Genomic DNA, 15,270 nt, shown 5'->3' with positions numbered 1-15,270 from the left:
TACGGAATACAAACTGATGGCCGCCGGACGGGAGGGTGGGGGGATGGGCAAAATGGGTGAAGGGGAGTGGGAGAGACAGGCTTCCAGTTACGGAATGAAAAACTCACAGGAATAAAAGGCACAGCGTAGGGAATACGGTCATTGGTATTGGTCACAGCATTGTTTGGTGACAGATGGGAGCTACACTGGAGGTGAGCACAGCATAATCTGGAGTTGTCGAGTCACTATGTTGTACGTCTGCAACTAATGTGTGTGTGTCATTGTGTGTCACTGTGTGTCAGCTATTCTAAAAAAAAACCCCTCTTGGGGTTAGCACTGTAAAAGACTCCTGAATTCATAAGATATTCAGCATGTAATAAAATAATAATAAGAAGAAAATGTTAGCAAGGAGTGAAGGTGAGGTCCTGTCTGGTCTGGCTCCTACTCATTGTTCAGCCTTAGCTCGTGCCTCTTTCTCCCTCGCTTGATCTGACGCTTAGCTTTAGATACGGACATTGTGAGTAGAATTGATGTGAGCTGTTCTTCCCTTCCCTAATACCCCAAACTTTTCATTCTTCATTTTCAGTTTAAGCTTCGTTTTCTCTGGGAAGCCTTCCGAGGTCATCTGAACTATATTAATCTTCTTGTCATAAGCTCCCATACACGAACATGCTTCTGTCTCCTCTGCAGGATTGGAGGGTCTGAGGGCAGGTGCGCTACGCATCCCGTCCCCACTATATTCCAACATCGAGCACGATGCCTGGCAGGCCACCTGCCTTCAGTCAAGGCTTAAGGGCTGAATGGTTGCTTTTTTCATTTTCATTTTGAAAAAGATATTATAAGATATTTAAGACCTGCATCAGTGCATCAAGAATATATCACAATGCCCAGGTATTGCCTACTGATACAGGCTGAAGAACGTGTTTACCACTCCCTGATCACACTCCGCTCTCTAGAGGCCGTGCGTAGTGTGAATTTAGTGACTACTATTTCCATGCATTTCTTAATACTTTCCCTAGACATATATACAAACTTACACTATTTTGCATTTTCATACTTTAAGGGTTACGGTCTATATATCCTCCTGGAAATGGCATGTTTCTTTCAACTTTTTGTGATTCATCCCTACCCTGGCTAGAGGTCATTTATTTTCACTGTTGTGTACTATTCCATTGCATGACTATTCTGCCATTAATCTGTTTACTTGTTGATGGAGTATTTTCTAAATTTTTGCAGTTACAAAATGCCACAAATGTCCTTGTACTTGCAGTGTTTTTCTTTTCTTAGATAACACTATGGTATCCAATATAACGGAGTTTTCGTGTTTTGTCTGTTAAAACTGACCTGTACTTGGTCTCTGAAAGCCATACAAGAGGCAGGTAACTGGATAACCCAATTTATGTTTGTGTGAAATGTCTATCAGTGGAACTCTGAGAAGCCATGTGGAATAGTGACAAGAACACTGATAACGGGAGTCAAGCTGAGGTGGAGTCCACTACCCACTCATCAGGTGAGCAGCTGGGCTGCACTGGGAATACAAAGCCTCAGTTTTCATTCTGTAGAAATGGAATGAGTCTTCCATCTACCTATCTCTCAGGTTGTTAACAGTGATCAAATGAAATCATGTTGCTGAAAAGATTCTGGAAGACTGATATATTATGCAACATTGAAGTATCAAGAATCAAATTTCATCACCCAGGCAAAAGAGTTAAAATAAAACATTACAACAAGAATATAAAATAATTTATCACTTCCTATAGTGAAATTTGTTATCCTCTACAATTTATTATCCCCTATCTACATTAATTGGGGTATTCTAGAAATAATACCTTATTCCCAGGGAACAGACTGGGGGAAAATCAGACTCTTGAGGGAAATCTGTCTGGATCCACGGGGTTCCACTGCTTATAACATCCTACTGAGTTAAGGTGGTTCCAGAAAGATATTTGTTGCAAAGGCTGTGTCTTCAAGCTCAGATGTATGCTGAGGTAAGAGAGGAGGAATGGTAAAAACAAGCGTTTTAGAATGCGATAGACGGGAGTTCAAATCTTGGCTCGACTTTTCTTTAATTAGGACAGTACATAATCTTGTAGGGCTGCAGGGGAGATGAAATGAGCTCATGTATGTAAAGCAGTGCCCTCAGCCCTTCAGTGTGTGGCTCAAAACCAGGCTTTGTGGAAATTTCCCGATAGGTGAGGCGAGGTTGCTGGGCTTTTGTTCCCCTCACGTGATCTCAGTTACCTCAGTTTAACTCCCCTTCATTTTTTTTTTTTTTGCAAGTGTGGGTGCAGGATTTCTGTCAGGACCTTCAGCTCTCATATGTCTACTGACACTTTCCCCAAAATGACCAAGGTTTGTTCAGAGAAGCAAAGAATGCTAACATTTCCACAAAGTTTTAGAGGTGCTGAATGCTTTTGACCTGCACGTATTGACTTCTGGCTTGGAAACTGAGAAAGAGCCGCCTTGTTCATGTGTCTGATTCATTAGCAAGGCATCAAAAGAAGAGGGTTTCACATGAGTTAATAAAGACTAATTTTAGTCATGCAACCTTAGTCTGCTGCAAATGCTAGGAATAGATGAAGTTAAAATCCAGTGTCAGAACTCTGGGTTCCTACAGAATTTTTGCTATCCGTATTTGCTTCACCAGAATTCTTCTATTTTATTCTTATGGTCAAAACGAGTCAAAGAATAGATTTACTTTGTGCACTGCACACTGATGTCTGGGTTCCTGGGAACTGGCTTGCTGTGCAAGCATACTTCTCTCTCTATAAACACATCTCCTGTAAAGGTCTCTCCGTGAATAGGGAGGAGGTGAAAGAGCAGGGAGGAGGGAGGACAGAACAATGTCCTTTCTATTCTAGTAATCTGGGGAGGCTTCCTGGAGGGCATATGCCTGGAAAAGGTGGGTGGAGTGAGTCCATGGAATTTTGCTGTCAGAGATTGCTTCTGTTGCTCTCTATCCTTCACTTGTTCACGCAAAGAGATTTATTAAGCTCCTGCTACCAGGCATAGAGGTTTGGGAGCCAGACTGCTGGGTTTGAATCCCAGTTCCGCCACTGACCAGGTGTGTGATCTAGGGCAAAGTTTTAACTTCTCTGTATCTCAATTCCCTTGTCAGCAACATAGGAATAATAATAGTACTTGTCTCATAGGGTCACTACTGGGGTTAAATACATTAATTTTCTCTGTATCTATCTCTATATCTTTAAACGGTAGCTAGGCCATTGCAAGAGTTCAATAAATATTACCTGCTGTTGTTACTCTCTGCTAGAGACTGAATTGGTATTAAAAATAATTGTCCTGTAAAACTTAAAGACAGAGCTTTTCTGATGAGCTCATCAGTTCTTCAGGGTTAAGAAGAGGCTTTTCTTTTTCTTTTTCTTTTTTTTTAAATAAAACAAAAGTACTAATGTTATAATCTTCTTGGCCATGACAAACAGCTCAAACTTGGAAGGCTGAAGCCTAGAACTGGTCTGGGAGGCAGACACCAAACTATGTTTAATGGTAAAGAAAATAAATGCTATTATGTATTTGCTAAATAAGCCATCCTTTCCAAATGGAAAACATCAGTCATTTCATTTTGCCACTGAGCTCGGCCAATGCCGTGGGAGCAGCACAAATGGAACGTAATATAAAAGTATACACATAATGTACTGTTCTAAATTCAAAAAGCGCATTTCTCTTACATGGCTATTCTCCGAAAATTTCAGAGAGATGATGCATGGAATGAGGTAGTTATTAAGCTAAATATGAACAACGGTAAAACAGGGGACGGATCGAGACCCTGAAAGAGTTGAAGGGAAACCATTAAATGCAGGTGATAGGGGATGGAGGGGTATTATCAGAAATCACGTTTGCCCGCTTACTTCAAGGAAAGACAAACCCTACGGTAGCCTGGAGTTCACAGACAGCAATCTTCAGAGAAACAAACAAACAAACAAACAAAGGATGGCCATAAATGGAGAACTGACATGTTTGCTCAATAGCCCATTGTTCAGAAATGCTTCTAAGAAAATGACTTTGTGTAACCTGAATTCCTCATGCGGCAGCTGAAATCTGCCTAAAAGTTGCTGTTGCGACTATAGGGAAAAAAAAAATCCCACATAACTAGAATTCTTCAGAATGGGTTGGGTTTATTGTTGCTGTTTTTGCTGTTCTGCTTAGCTTGGCCTACAAAGAAAATGAATGTATTTCAAGCTTTCTGTTCACAGACTTCTGGGGGCGAGGGGTGGAAGCCTTGGAAAAACAGTAGAGGGGAAAATATCTTAGCCTTTTTTGCAGAATTCAGGACCCTTGGGAGGAAGATGATTACGACTGGGCAGGCCTGCAGACGCAGAGAGTTGCGAAGACCTGACATAACCTTCATGCGGACTCGGCCCTTTAGGACGCAGTGCTTTTTATGGAAGGGGGAGGGGCGGAAAGACAGTATCAGAGCCTTTCTTCCGGAGCTGAGAGTAAAAAGGGAAAAGAAAAAATGCTGTTCCAGTAAACTTGACGGTTGTGACTCTACTAGTTTATATGATTTTTTTTTTTTTTAAGAGGGGGTAGAGAGATGTGGGGGAGCGGCAGGGGGAGAGAGTGAATCCTAAGCAGACTCCCTGATATGCGCAGAGCCTGCCCCGGGGCTCGATTCCAGGACCTTGAGATCATGACCTGAGTTGAAATCAAGAGTCTGATGCTTAACTGACTGAGGCACCCAGGCGCCCCTGAATTTTTAAAAATATATATGAAATATAACTTAATACCATAAATTCACTCATTTAAAATATACAATTCAATGGTTTTTAATATATTCCCAGTTGTGCAACCGTCACCACAATCAATTTTAGAACATTTTCATCACTCCAAAAAGAAACCCCATACGCATTAGCAGCCACTTCCCATCACTGTACCCCATCCCTGTCCCAACCTCAGGCAACCACTAATCCACTGTCTATCTCTATAGGTTTGCCTCTTCTGGACGGTTCACATAAATAGAATCATACAAAATGCGGTCATCAGTGATCTGCCTCTTTCATTTAGCATAATGTTTTTAAGATTCACGGATGTTAAAGGATGTGTTGGTACTTCACTTCTTCTGCTGATGTATAATATGCCTTTATATAGATATAATACATTTTATTTATCAATTCATCAGCTGATGAACATTTAAGTTGTTTCCACTCCTTGGCTATTACAGATAATGCTTATATGAACATTTGTGTATGAGTTTTTGTGTAGACATATGTTTTTATTTCTCTTAGGTAGATACCTTAGGATCTATACCCAGCTGAATTGCTGGGTCACATGGTAGCTCTTTGTTTACCATTTTGAGGCGCTGCCAAACTATTTTCCAAAGTGCCTGCACCATTTTACATTCCCGCCACCAATGTGTATTACATTCCCGCCACTAATCTCCACATCTTTGCCCAGTGTTTGTTACTGTGTCTTTTTTATTAATAGCCACCAAATGAGAGGGAAGTGGTATCTCATGGGAGTCTTCATTTTCTTGTCCCTAATGACTAATGATGTTGACTGAGCATTTTTTCTTGTGCTTATTGGCCATTTGTTTATCTTCTTTGGAGATATGTCTTTTTAAATCCTTTTCCTGGGGCACTTGGGTGGCACAGTTGGTTAAGCATCTGACTCTTGTTTTCAGCTCAGGTCGTGATCTCAGAGTCCTGAGATCAAGCCCCGAGTCGGGCTCCATGCTCAGCAGGGAGTCTACTTGAGATTCTCTTTCCCTCTCCCTCTACTTCTCCCTCTCATGCTCTCTCTCTCTCCAAAATAAATAAATAAATCATAAAAAAAAGTTAAAAAAATCTTTTCCCATTTAAAAATTGGACTGTTCGTCTATCATTGAGTTCTAAGAATTCTTTTTATATTCTGGATGTCCCTTGTCAGATATATATGATTTACCAATATTTTCTTCCATTCTGAGGGTTGGTTTTTCAATTTCTCGGAAGTATCCTTTGAGGTAACTCAAAGCATTTTTAATAAACCCTTTTCAGGGGCGCCTGGGTGGCTCAGTTGGTTAAGCGACTGCCTTCCGCTCAGGTCATGATACTGGAGTCCCGGGATCGAGTCCCACATCGGGCTTCCTGCTCAGCAGGGAGTCTGCTTCTCCCTCTGACCCTACCCCCTCATGTGCTCTCTCTCTCTCTTATTCTCTCTCTCTCTTTCAAATAAATAAATAAATAAAATCTTTAAAAAAAAATAAACCCTTTTTAATAATCATTTTTAAATTTGATGAAGTTCCATTTCTTTTCTTGATTGCTTGTGCTTTAGGTGTCATTTGTAAGAAACTGTTGTCTATTCTAATGTCACAAAGATTTACACTTAGTTTTTCTTCTAAGAGTTTTGTAGTTTTAGCTCTTACATTTAAGTCTATGATCCAGTTTGAGTTAATTTTGTGTATAATGTAAAGGAGGGTTCAGCTTCATTCTTTTGCATGTGGATATCCAGTTTTTCTAGCATCATTTGTTGAAAAGACTAGTCTTTCCTCATTAGTTCATACACTTTTAAAAAATTATAGCTAAATACTAGAAAAATCAGTTATAAAACTTATCTGTACACATTGTATCTGATAAGAAAAATTGATTTTATCATTTTTTTTTCCTCCCTAGTACGTTGTTTGACTTTGGACCAAACAGTTTTCATGAATTTGTCCACTTGCTTTATTCACTTATCAATCATCTGTTGAATGTCTATTGGGCAACATTGGGCACACAGTGAGGAATTTGAAAGTGGGTGGATTTAACCTGAGGCTAGCTCCTCTTTCGGTAGAGAGAATGACACAGGGAGGTATGAGAGAAAGGAAAAGGACAGTGGATGGTTGTTTTAATAGATTCTCGTATCTCCTGTTACTATTCCTCTCCAACATGCCAGTATGTCCTAATCAGGGTCTTCAAATACAGTATTCCACTCTATCTGAAATGCTTTCCCCTTTTCTCCTTTTCTGGTTAGCAACTACTCATTTCAGCTCTAAAAGGAACCATCACTTTCTCAGGGAAGATTTCTGGATTCCCCAGGTCAGTTGCTCTTGTTCAACACACACGAAGGGCCCTCTGCTTCAACTATGTAGTACTTTCCATATTGGTAATGAAACAATTAGTTGGGTAATTAGTGGCTTAACGTAAATCTCCTCTATTGTTGGGATAACTTATTCAGGGTGGGTACTGTGTCTGTCTTTTCATGCTCACTATTAGATAGAGCTTGAGAGAGCAAGCTCCAGAGTCAACAGACAGATGTGGTGAGAAGCCCAGCTGTAGTTAAACACGATGAATCTTTATTTCCCCACCTATAAAATGGGGATAATAATGGCACACACCTCATAGGACCTTTGGGAGAATTAATGAATAGCTCATGGAGGCCCCAGCATGGTGCTTGGCACATTGGCAGTCAGGTGCTTGGAATCTATTGAATCAAAGAATACATCAGCCCTGTGGGGTAATCTGCCATACCCAATGGACCCAGGTGGGAAATGTGCACTTCCCATGGATACTGGGGAGAGAAGGCTGAATGACTGAGTGGCACAATGACTCCTTAGTAATATTCTGGTAATATACATTCCCTCAGTATCCTGGTTAGAGGTCAAATCACATAAGAAAGGTACGATGTCTTTCAGAGGCACTGTCCGTAGCACCATTAAAAAACAATTACACAAACTATGTTTTTGTATTTCCACAGAACACCAAGCAACCGATTTGGCTAATTTAAAGAAAGTTTTTTTGTGCCAACATTATTGTAGCTTAGTGTTCAACACATTGCTTAGGAAGGAAGGCTCTGGAGTACAATTGCCTGGGTACCCGCTCTAGCTCCTTCACTTAGCATTTAGGCAAATTATACAACCCCACTGAGCCTCAGTTACCTTATCTGTAGAATGGAATCATTAATCATACCTTGATTGTAGGGTTGTTGAGAGGATTCAGGAGGATGGTGTCCTTAGCTCAGTGCCTGGCACATCCCACAGGCCCACAGAACTTGAGTTCCTTCCAGTTGTTAGTGTTGGAAAGGCTCTGGTTTCTGGTTCTGAGAGATCTAAATCCCAAAGTATTAGTTTCATTAAACTCTTGACAATCTTCCAAGGAGAATGAGAAACAAACAGCATATAAAACACCCATTTAGTGCTATTTTATTGTAAGCTACAGTTAATCAGATTGCCAAATTTTCCATTCATTCCCAAGAAGTCATAATTAGGAAAACAAATACTGTGTGTGTGTGTGTGTGTGTGTGTGTGTATTACTGGGGTGGTTAAATTCAGCCAACTTATTTTTGTCTGAGTTTACAGAACATGAAACAAGTCAATCTCTGGAGGATTTCAATTGTTCCAGATTAAGGTAAAAAGTCAGTTTCCATTTATACTATTCCTGATCCTCGGAGAAATTTCTTGGGCCTTAGGCCTTCCACGGTCCTTTTTCTTCTATCCCAGAAGGAAGCTAAGAGCTCTGCCTATTGTCCTCCTCTCCCCTTCCTTCCTTCTCTTCCCCCTTTTTTCTTCCTTCTCTCTCTCACTTCCCATAAAGTGACAGCATTACCTCTCAATGTCAAATGGGGATAATTGAAATGACATCGACTTCACAGGGCTGTCGGGAGAATTCAGTGAGACATGTCGATTCCTCAGTGCAGTGTGTAAAAACGTCTCTACGTGGGACTTAGGATTTTTATTACTATTTGGATAAAAAGCAAGTTACCTATCTCATTCCTTTCCTCTTGATTCTTCTGATTTTGTTTTTCAAACTCCATGTCTTGGGAACAACTTGCCTGTATTCCTCCCCCTAGGTCTTCCCATTCAGGGGTGGCGAGCAGTTTTCAGTAATGGCAGCACATTGCTAATCAGTGATTTGCGTATGAACTCCTTAGGAGCCGGGCATCGGGCCAGCATCTCGGGTGGGAACTGGTTCCCAGCTGGGATGTGCTCATGGCATTGGTTAGTGTCTGCCTAGGACCTGGCTGCCACTGTCATGTTAGAACTGTCCCAAGGGTGCTGCGGCAATGGCCTTTAAGGTGCCACAGACAGGCAAAGGCAGGCTCAGAAGCAAGAAGTGTTTCCGTAGGGACGGGTCAATACCCCCAGGGTCAATTGCGAGTGCCTGCAGCTTTGTTCACCACATTAACTAGCATCACGTGGTTCTCTGAGGTTCAGTGTTCTAAGTTAATGCACATGGAGGGGTCAAATTCAGTTCCTCATCGGCCAGTTGTGCAACCTACTGGAGAGGTTTCTTGCAGCCCGCCTCTCTGACCCTAAGGACTAGGGTGATAGGAAAAGCAGGAAAGATGCTGGTGTTCCCTTTTCTGATTCCAGCGCTGAGCCTCACCAGTGAGAGCAGTCGCCCTTAAACTACAGAGAGCATATGAATTGTCTTCTTAGATACAGATTTCTAAGACCCGCCCCCCGAGGCTCGGACTCAGTACGTGAGGGGACACCAAGACCCTGCATCTTGGCCAAGCCCCTCAGGTTTAGCACTTCTGTGACCCCTTCCTTGCTTGCAGTCCGGCTGGTCTCCCTCCAGCAGTGTGGAGGTGCTGGAAGGCAGGACCTTGTCTATACTGCTTATTGCTATATCCTTGTGGCCTGCCTTCCAGGAAAGGGGTGAACTCAGTCCAGCACCCCTCAAGCTTCAATATGCACACCAGTCACCTGAGCTTGTTGAAATGTCCACTCGGTCCGGAGCTGGGCCCAGCAGTCTGCATGTCTAACCGTCTCCTGGCCAGGGCTGGAGGCGGCCTCTTTGAGGAGGCAGGGCAGAGTCTCTGAGAGCAACTGGGAACAGATCACCTGAATTTGAATCCTGGTTCCACCCCTTGCTAGTGGGGAGACCTAGGCTGTTCTCTTTTCCTACAAAATAGGGCCAATGAGAAGACATTCCTCAGGGGGTCACACATGAGAAGCATTTGGCCCAGTTTATGGTGAGTGCTCAATTAAGATGAGCTCGTCTTATAATTGTGATGAGTAATACCGAGAAGTTAAATCTCAGATCACAGTTCAAGAAACTGGCATTGTTTCTTATGCCAGAAAACTGGCATTTCATTTGGCATTATGGTCAATGTACTGAGTCCAGCGTGACACTGTGTTTGCATCCTTGCTCCACCGCTTATTAGTTGTATGACCTTGGGAAAGCTTCTTAACCTCTTTGGACTACAGTTTGCTCATTTGTGAAATGGGCATAATAGTGGCACCTGCCTCCTATGGTTGCTGGGAAGACTGGGCAAGATAATGCATCCAGACTCCTCACTCGGGTACCAGGCATCTGGAAGCCCCTTTCATGTTGTTGTTGTTGTTATTATTATTAATCACCTTCAGCTGGAGAATTTTGGTATGAGGTTGTGAATTAGGGGATCTGGCCTGGCTAATCCAAACTGTTGGTCAGGTGCATCGGGCATCTTTGACTAGCCATAAAGTGTCAAGACAGCTACCACCCATCAGCTACTCCTCTGGAGTAATCACAGCAGTGTTTATCAGCTGTGTGCCTATGGGGGAATTATTTACCACCTGTGGACCTCAGTTTCCTAATCTGTAAGTAGAAGAAAATAATAGCAGCTTCCTCATTGCATTATGATAAGCATACAAGCAAAGAATAATTAAAACAAAGTTTGGCACATGGTAAATGCTCAGTAGACGTTAGCTATAATAGCAATTATTGTCACTGTTTGGTTATCATTACATTACAATATGGTGTGTAAAGTAGGCGTCAGCTATGATAATTACTATATTGTAACACCGTTATATATTATATAAAATGTATGTTATATAATATAGTAATTAATACCATATGCTAATGCTTGTAATTATGCTGTAATAGTTCGCATTATTTTTTTGTCTGGAAATGCCTCGATTTTGCCTTTAAAAATTTAAAAACTGTGGTAAAATGCACATAGCATAAAATTTAGCATTGTCGCCATTTCGAAGGGTACAGTTCCGTGGTACTGAGTACATTCTCATTGTGCCACCGTCACTACCATCCACCTCCATGATGCTTTCCCTCTTGTAAAACTGAAACTCTGTACCCTTCATTTTTAAATTTTTATTTAAAATTTTTTAAAGATTTATTTACTTATTTGAGAGAGAGAGAGGGAGAGAGAGCATGCACACAGGAGTAGGGGAGAGAGTATGGGAGAGGGAGAGAGAGAGACTCTCAAGCAGACTCTGCGCGGAGCCCAACACAGGGCTCGATCTCACGACGCTGAGATCATGACCTGAGCTGAAACCAAGAGTCATTCGCTTAACCGACTGAAGCACCCAGGCGCCCCAAAACTCTGTATCCTTTACACAATCACTCCACATTGTCTCCTTCCCCCAATGCCTGGCAACCACCATTCTACTTTCTGTCTCTATGAACGTGTCTACAGCAGGTTCCTCCTGTAAGTGGAATCCTAGAGCATTTGTCTTTTGGTGACTGATGGATGTCACTCAGCATAATGTCCTCAAGGTTCATCCATGTTGTAGCATGTGTCAGAATGTCCTTCCTTTTTAAGGCTGGATTATATTTTATTGTATGTGCACACACATCTTGTTTTTCCATTCATATGTGGATGGACATTTGGGTGGCTTCCACCTTTCCGTCGTGAGTAATGCTTCTGTAGATGTGGGTGTGCAAAAAATCTCTTCAAGATGGTATTACTTCTGTGGTCATAGAGTAATATCTGTTCTTACACCTTCCGGCCCTAGTCAGAAATACTTCCTCTTATACTATCACACCCCATGGTAAGGAGAAAGCCAAGAAACGCATAAGCAACAGACTTCTTTCATTTATTTATCCATGCTCTTATCTATTCACTAATTCCCAGTATTTCTTCAGTCATCGGCCAGGTGCAAGGCATTAGGCTAGGTGCTGTCAGACTTTTGACAGGGACCAATATTCCATTTGGCTATTGTGTGCAGAAAAGTTAGTGCCTTTTATTCTTTCTCCAAAGGTGACCTCGGAACTTTCCCTGGTATTTGGATAGAATCCAGCCTCAGGCACTCTCAGAAAGTTTGCCCAAGTCCCAGACTGAACAGCCCTCTCAGATAAAGTCATTTTTCTACCCAAAGGATTCTAAAAGAGTCTCACTCAAGACTGCAAGAAGTGAGAGTCTGTAGAGGTTAAACCTGTTAAAAAAATTGTGAGGAAGTAAAAACCTATGGTCATACTTTCTGTCACTGAGAAATATATTTGGGGATTCTTTTTTGGGGGGCAGGTTATTTTGATTTAACTTGAGGCAAACCACACACGTAAACTTCGACACAAAAGCACTCTCCAATGCCCTGTGCCTTAAACCCCGTGTGGTGAGCTGGCCCGCAGCTGCAGGACCTTGTTCCCCGGGGGTGGGGGTGGGGCAGCGGGAAGTGTATGAATGCCCAAGCTGGGCCGCCCTGGGGAGAAAACCCAGCTCACTTACAGGATGGGAGGCCTTGGACTCCGGTCTTAACGTCTGAGTCCTAACCTCTCTCATTTGCAATTTCCCCATTAGTACAATGAGGTGAACCACAGTCCCTAGCTCACAGGATTGCTGTGCAGATTTAATGAGCTAATACTCATAATGGGTCTGCTTGTCACAGGGCCTGGCACAGAGTAAGTACAAATTAATGTTGGATATCCATCACAAAAATGAATGTGCTCCATGCTCCCTGCCTACAGCTGCACAGACCATTTTTTAATCCCTCAAATATGCCACGCTCTCGCTCTTCCGCTGGACCTCTGCCCACGCTCACCCCTCCGTTCCTACTCTCCTACCCTGGCCCCTACTGCCTTTCTAACCCTTTTCATTCTTCACGCCCCATTCTAGATATTTTCTCTCAGCAGACTCTTCACCCCGAGGCTAACTACTTGTTTCTTTCTTGAGCTCTACAAATACCCTGCACATATCCCTGCCAGGGCGCCCATCACCCTGTACTGTCATGCAGGCCGGTCACCCTCTCACTAAGCTGTGGGCTCCATGAGCTCTGGGCCTGGCCACCTGGTCTCTGGAGGATCTCAAGTGAAAGACATGAATGAAATGTAGACTTGTATGTGGCGTGAGCTTCCACTGCCAGGACCTCCAATGTGGACGCTGGACCTCCGGCACCATGGAGACCCCCTACGGCAGCATACCTCGTGATCCTCCCTCACAGCGTATCTGGGAAAGCGTTTTAGTCAGTTTGCAAGTAAAATGTCTACCTCCTCGTGCGCCATGTTGTTGGCTACCAAAGGGCAGGCACGCGTATGATAGGACTGATTTAGTTTCTCAGGACTCCGATTCAGCTTTTGGGTGGAGTGGTGAAGATTTTCACAGTATGTTCTTGTCTGGGAGCACTGGCCAGAGGCTCTATCCACAGCACACTAGACTGATTTGCCTTTTCTCTTCCTCAAACCACTGTCTCAATCCTCATTAGCAATTCTCTATCCTGGTTCTTACAATGGCATATTTGTCTCCGTTTCATCCCAAATGAATTGTAATTAGCGATTGGGCTTGCTGGGTAGCTTATTTCTCAGAAAGGCTATGTTCTCAGTGATAAGACGCTTCTGTGCTATTTCTATTTCGTCCATCAACCTTCCTGCCAAATGAATTCCTCTTGGATTAATGTAAGAATCATGGCTATAATAATAAACATTTATTAAGTGTTTCTCTGTGCCAGGCACTTTGTGAGCGTTTTACGTGGGTTATCTCATTTCATTTTTACAGCAATCCCGTGAAGTAGAAACTGTGAGCATCCCATTTATGGCTGAGGAAATTGAGGCACAGAGAGTTTAAATAATGTGTTCAAGGTGCCCAGAAAGAAAGTGACCAAACAGGAAGTGAAACTCAGGTCTGCATAACTTCAAAGGCTGTGCTCTTAGCCGTGAAGCTCCATCACTGCCCTATAATTTTCAGTTATTATGATGTCCTGATTTGAAAGCTCCAGGTACACTCAAAAATATACACTTTGTACCCAAAGTGACTTAGCTACTGTGATCTTACCAAACCCATGCTTTTCATATTACACCCTCGCTTACATTTTGTCTTTTGTTTGAAAGGTAAATGGGACAGACATATTTCATTTTCCCCTCTTCTTCCTTTTGGAATCAGGCACTGTTTTGTTTGTTTTGGATGAATGCAGAAGGTTATGAGATTGTCAATGGATGGTTAGCTGGACTGGTACCCGGCCAAGCAAGATTAATCTGATGATTGTGTTTTTATGGGAGCCACTTTGCTCCTCTTTGATTCCAGAGCTGACTGACAGGCCTAACACACACCAGCCAGTTAGCAGAAAGTATCCTTGGATACAAGAGGGATGGAAGGGGCAGTGTAGATAGTCCTGTGTGCAAATCCACTTCTATTACTGAAGAAAATATGCTCTTATGCTCTTATGTTCTCTATACTGCGTCTGTTATTCCTGTGTGTGTGTGTGCACGTGTGTGTGTGTGTGTGTGTACTGTGTTTTAAGATTAAGAGCAGGGAGAGATGTGAGGGAAATAGGAAATCAGTAACTCCTACCTTTACTTTCAAAGACAATTCTTTTGATTTAACAAATTCAGAAAATAAAGTTCAATAAATATAGCAACTTGTTCATTCTTACTCAAATCGCTTTTATGTAAAAACTATGATAGAGGAAGAACTTAATACTTTTCAGGAACAAACAATAGGGAGTAATTGTTTAAATCTCAGATTCATTCATTCTTCAAATACTTATTGAGTATCTACTATATGCCAGGTACCATGCTCAGCACTGGGGTTGTGGAGGTGAATAAGTCAAAACCCCTGCCTTCGCTAAATTTATGATCTGTATACAAATACTTAGAGGTGATGAATGAAATCAACTTGACATCAGAACATAAGAAAGCCAGAACCATTTCACAGGTATTATTGACACATTGTTAGATGAGACTCTTAGCTGGAATGCAAAACAGTAGAAGGAGTACTCTCTTGCCTTTGGTCTATGTAATCTGTCATTAGGAATGTATTTTCCACATTTTCCATTGGGTTTGGTATCAATAGCAACCATAGTTACTGTTCTATTGCCTTTTTTCCTCTGTATAACTTGATAAATTATTGATTTATTTTGATTTTACCAGTCAAAATATGGGGAAAAAAACCCACAAGAGGCTACCATTGTTTTTCCTATGAGCAACAGGCCACTAAGTGGTATTGTGGAAAGGATGAGAACCTGGCGAAGGTGACTCTCCCATTAAGCAAGGAGATTCTAGGCACTCATATGTGTGTCCCAGGGCTTGGGAAGCTTTCAAATGACTTGGGTAGGCTTGTCATAGGCAGAACTTCTAAAATAGATCCAGCTCAAGAGATATATAGATATTAAAGACTGTAATTCTGACTGCCCACTGTGAATAATTCTAATGAAGAGAAAAGGGAACATCT

The sequence above is a fragment of the Phoca vitulina genome, unplaced genomic scaffold (genome assembly GCF_004348235.1).
Source record: "Phoca vitulina isolate PV1807 unplaced genomic scaffold, GSC_HSeal_1.0 scaffold6, whole genome shotgun sequence".
In the NCBI taxonomy this organism is placed as follows: domain Eukaryota; kingdom Metazoa; phylum Chordata; class Mammalia; order Carnivora; family Phocidae; genus Phoca; species Phoca vitulina.
The sequence above is the reverse complement of the archived record's forward strand: the minus strand, read 5'-3'. Positions refer to the sequence as shown.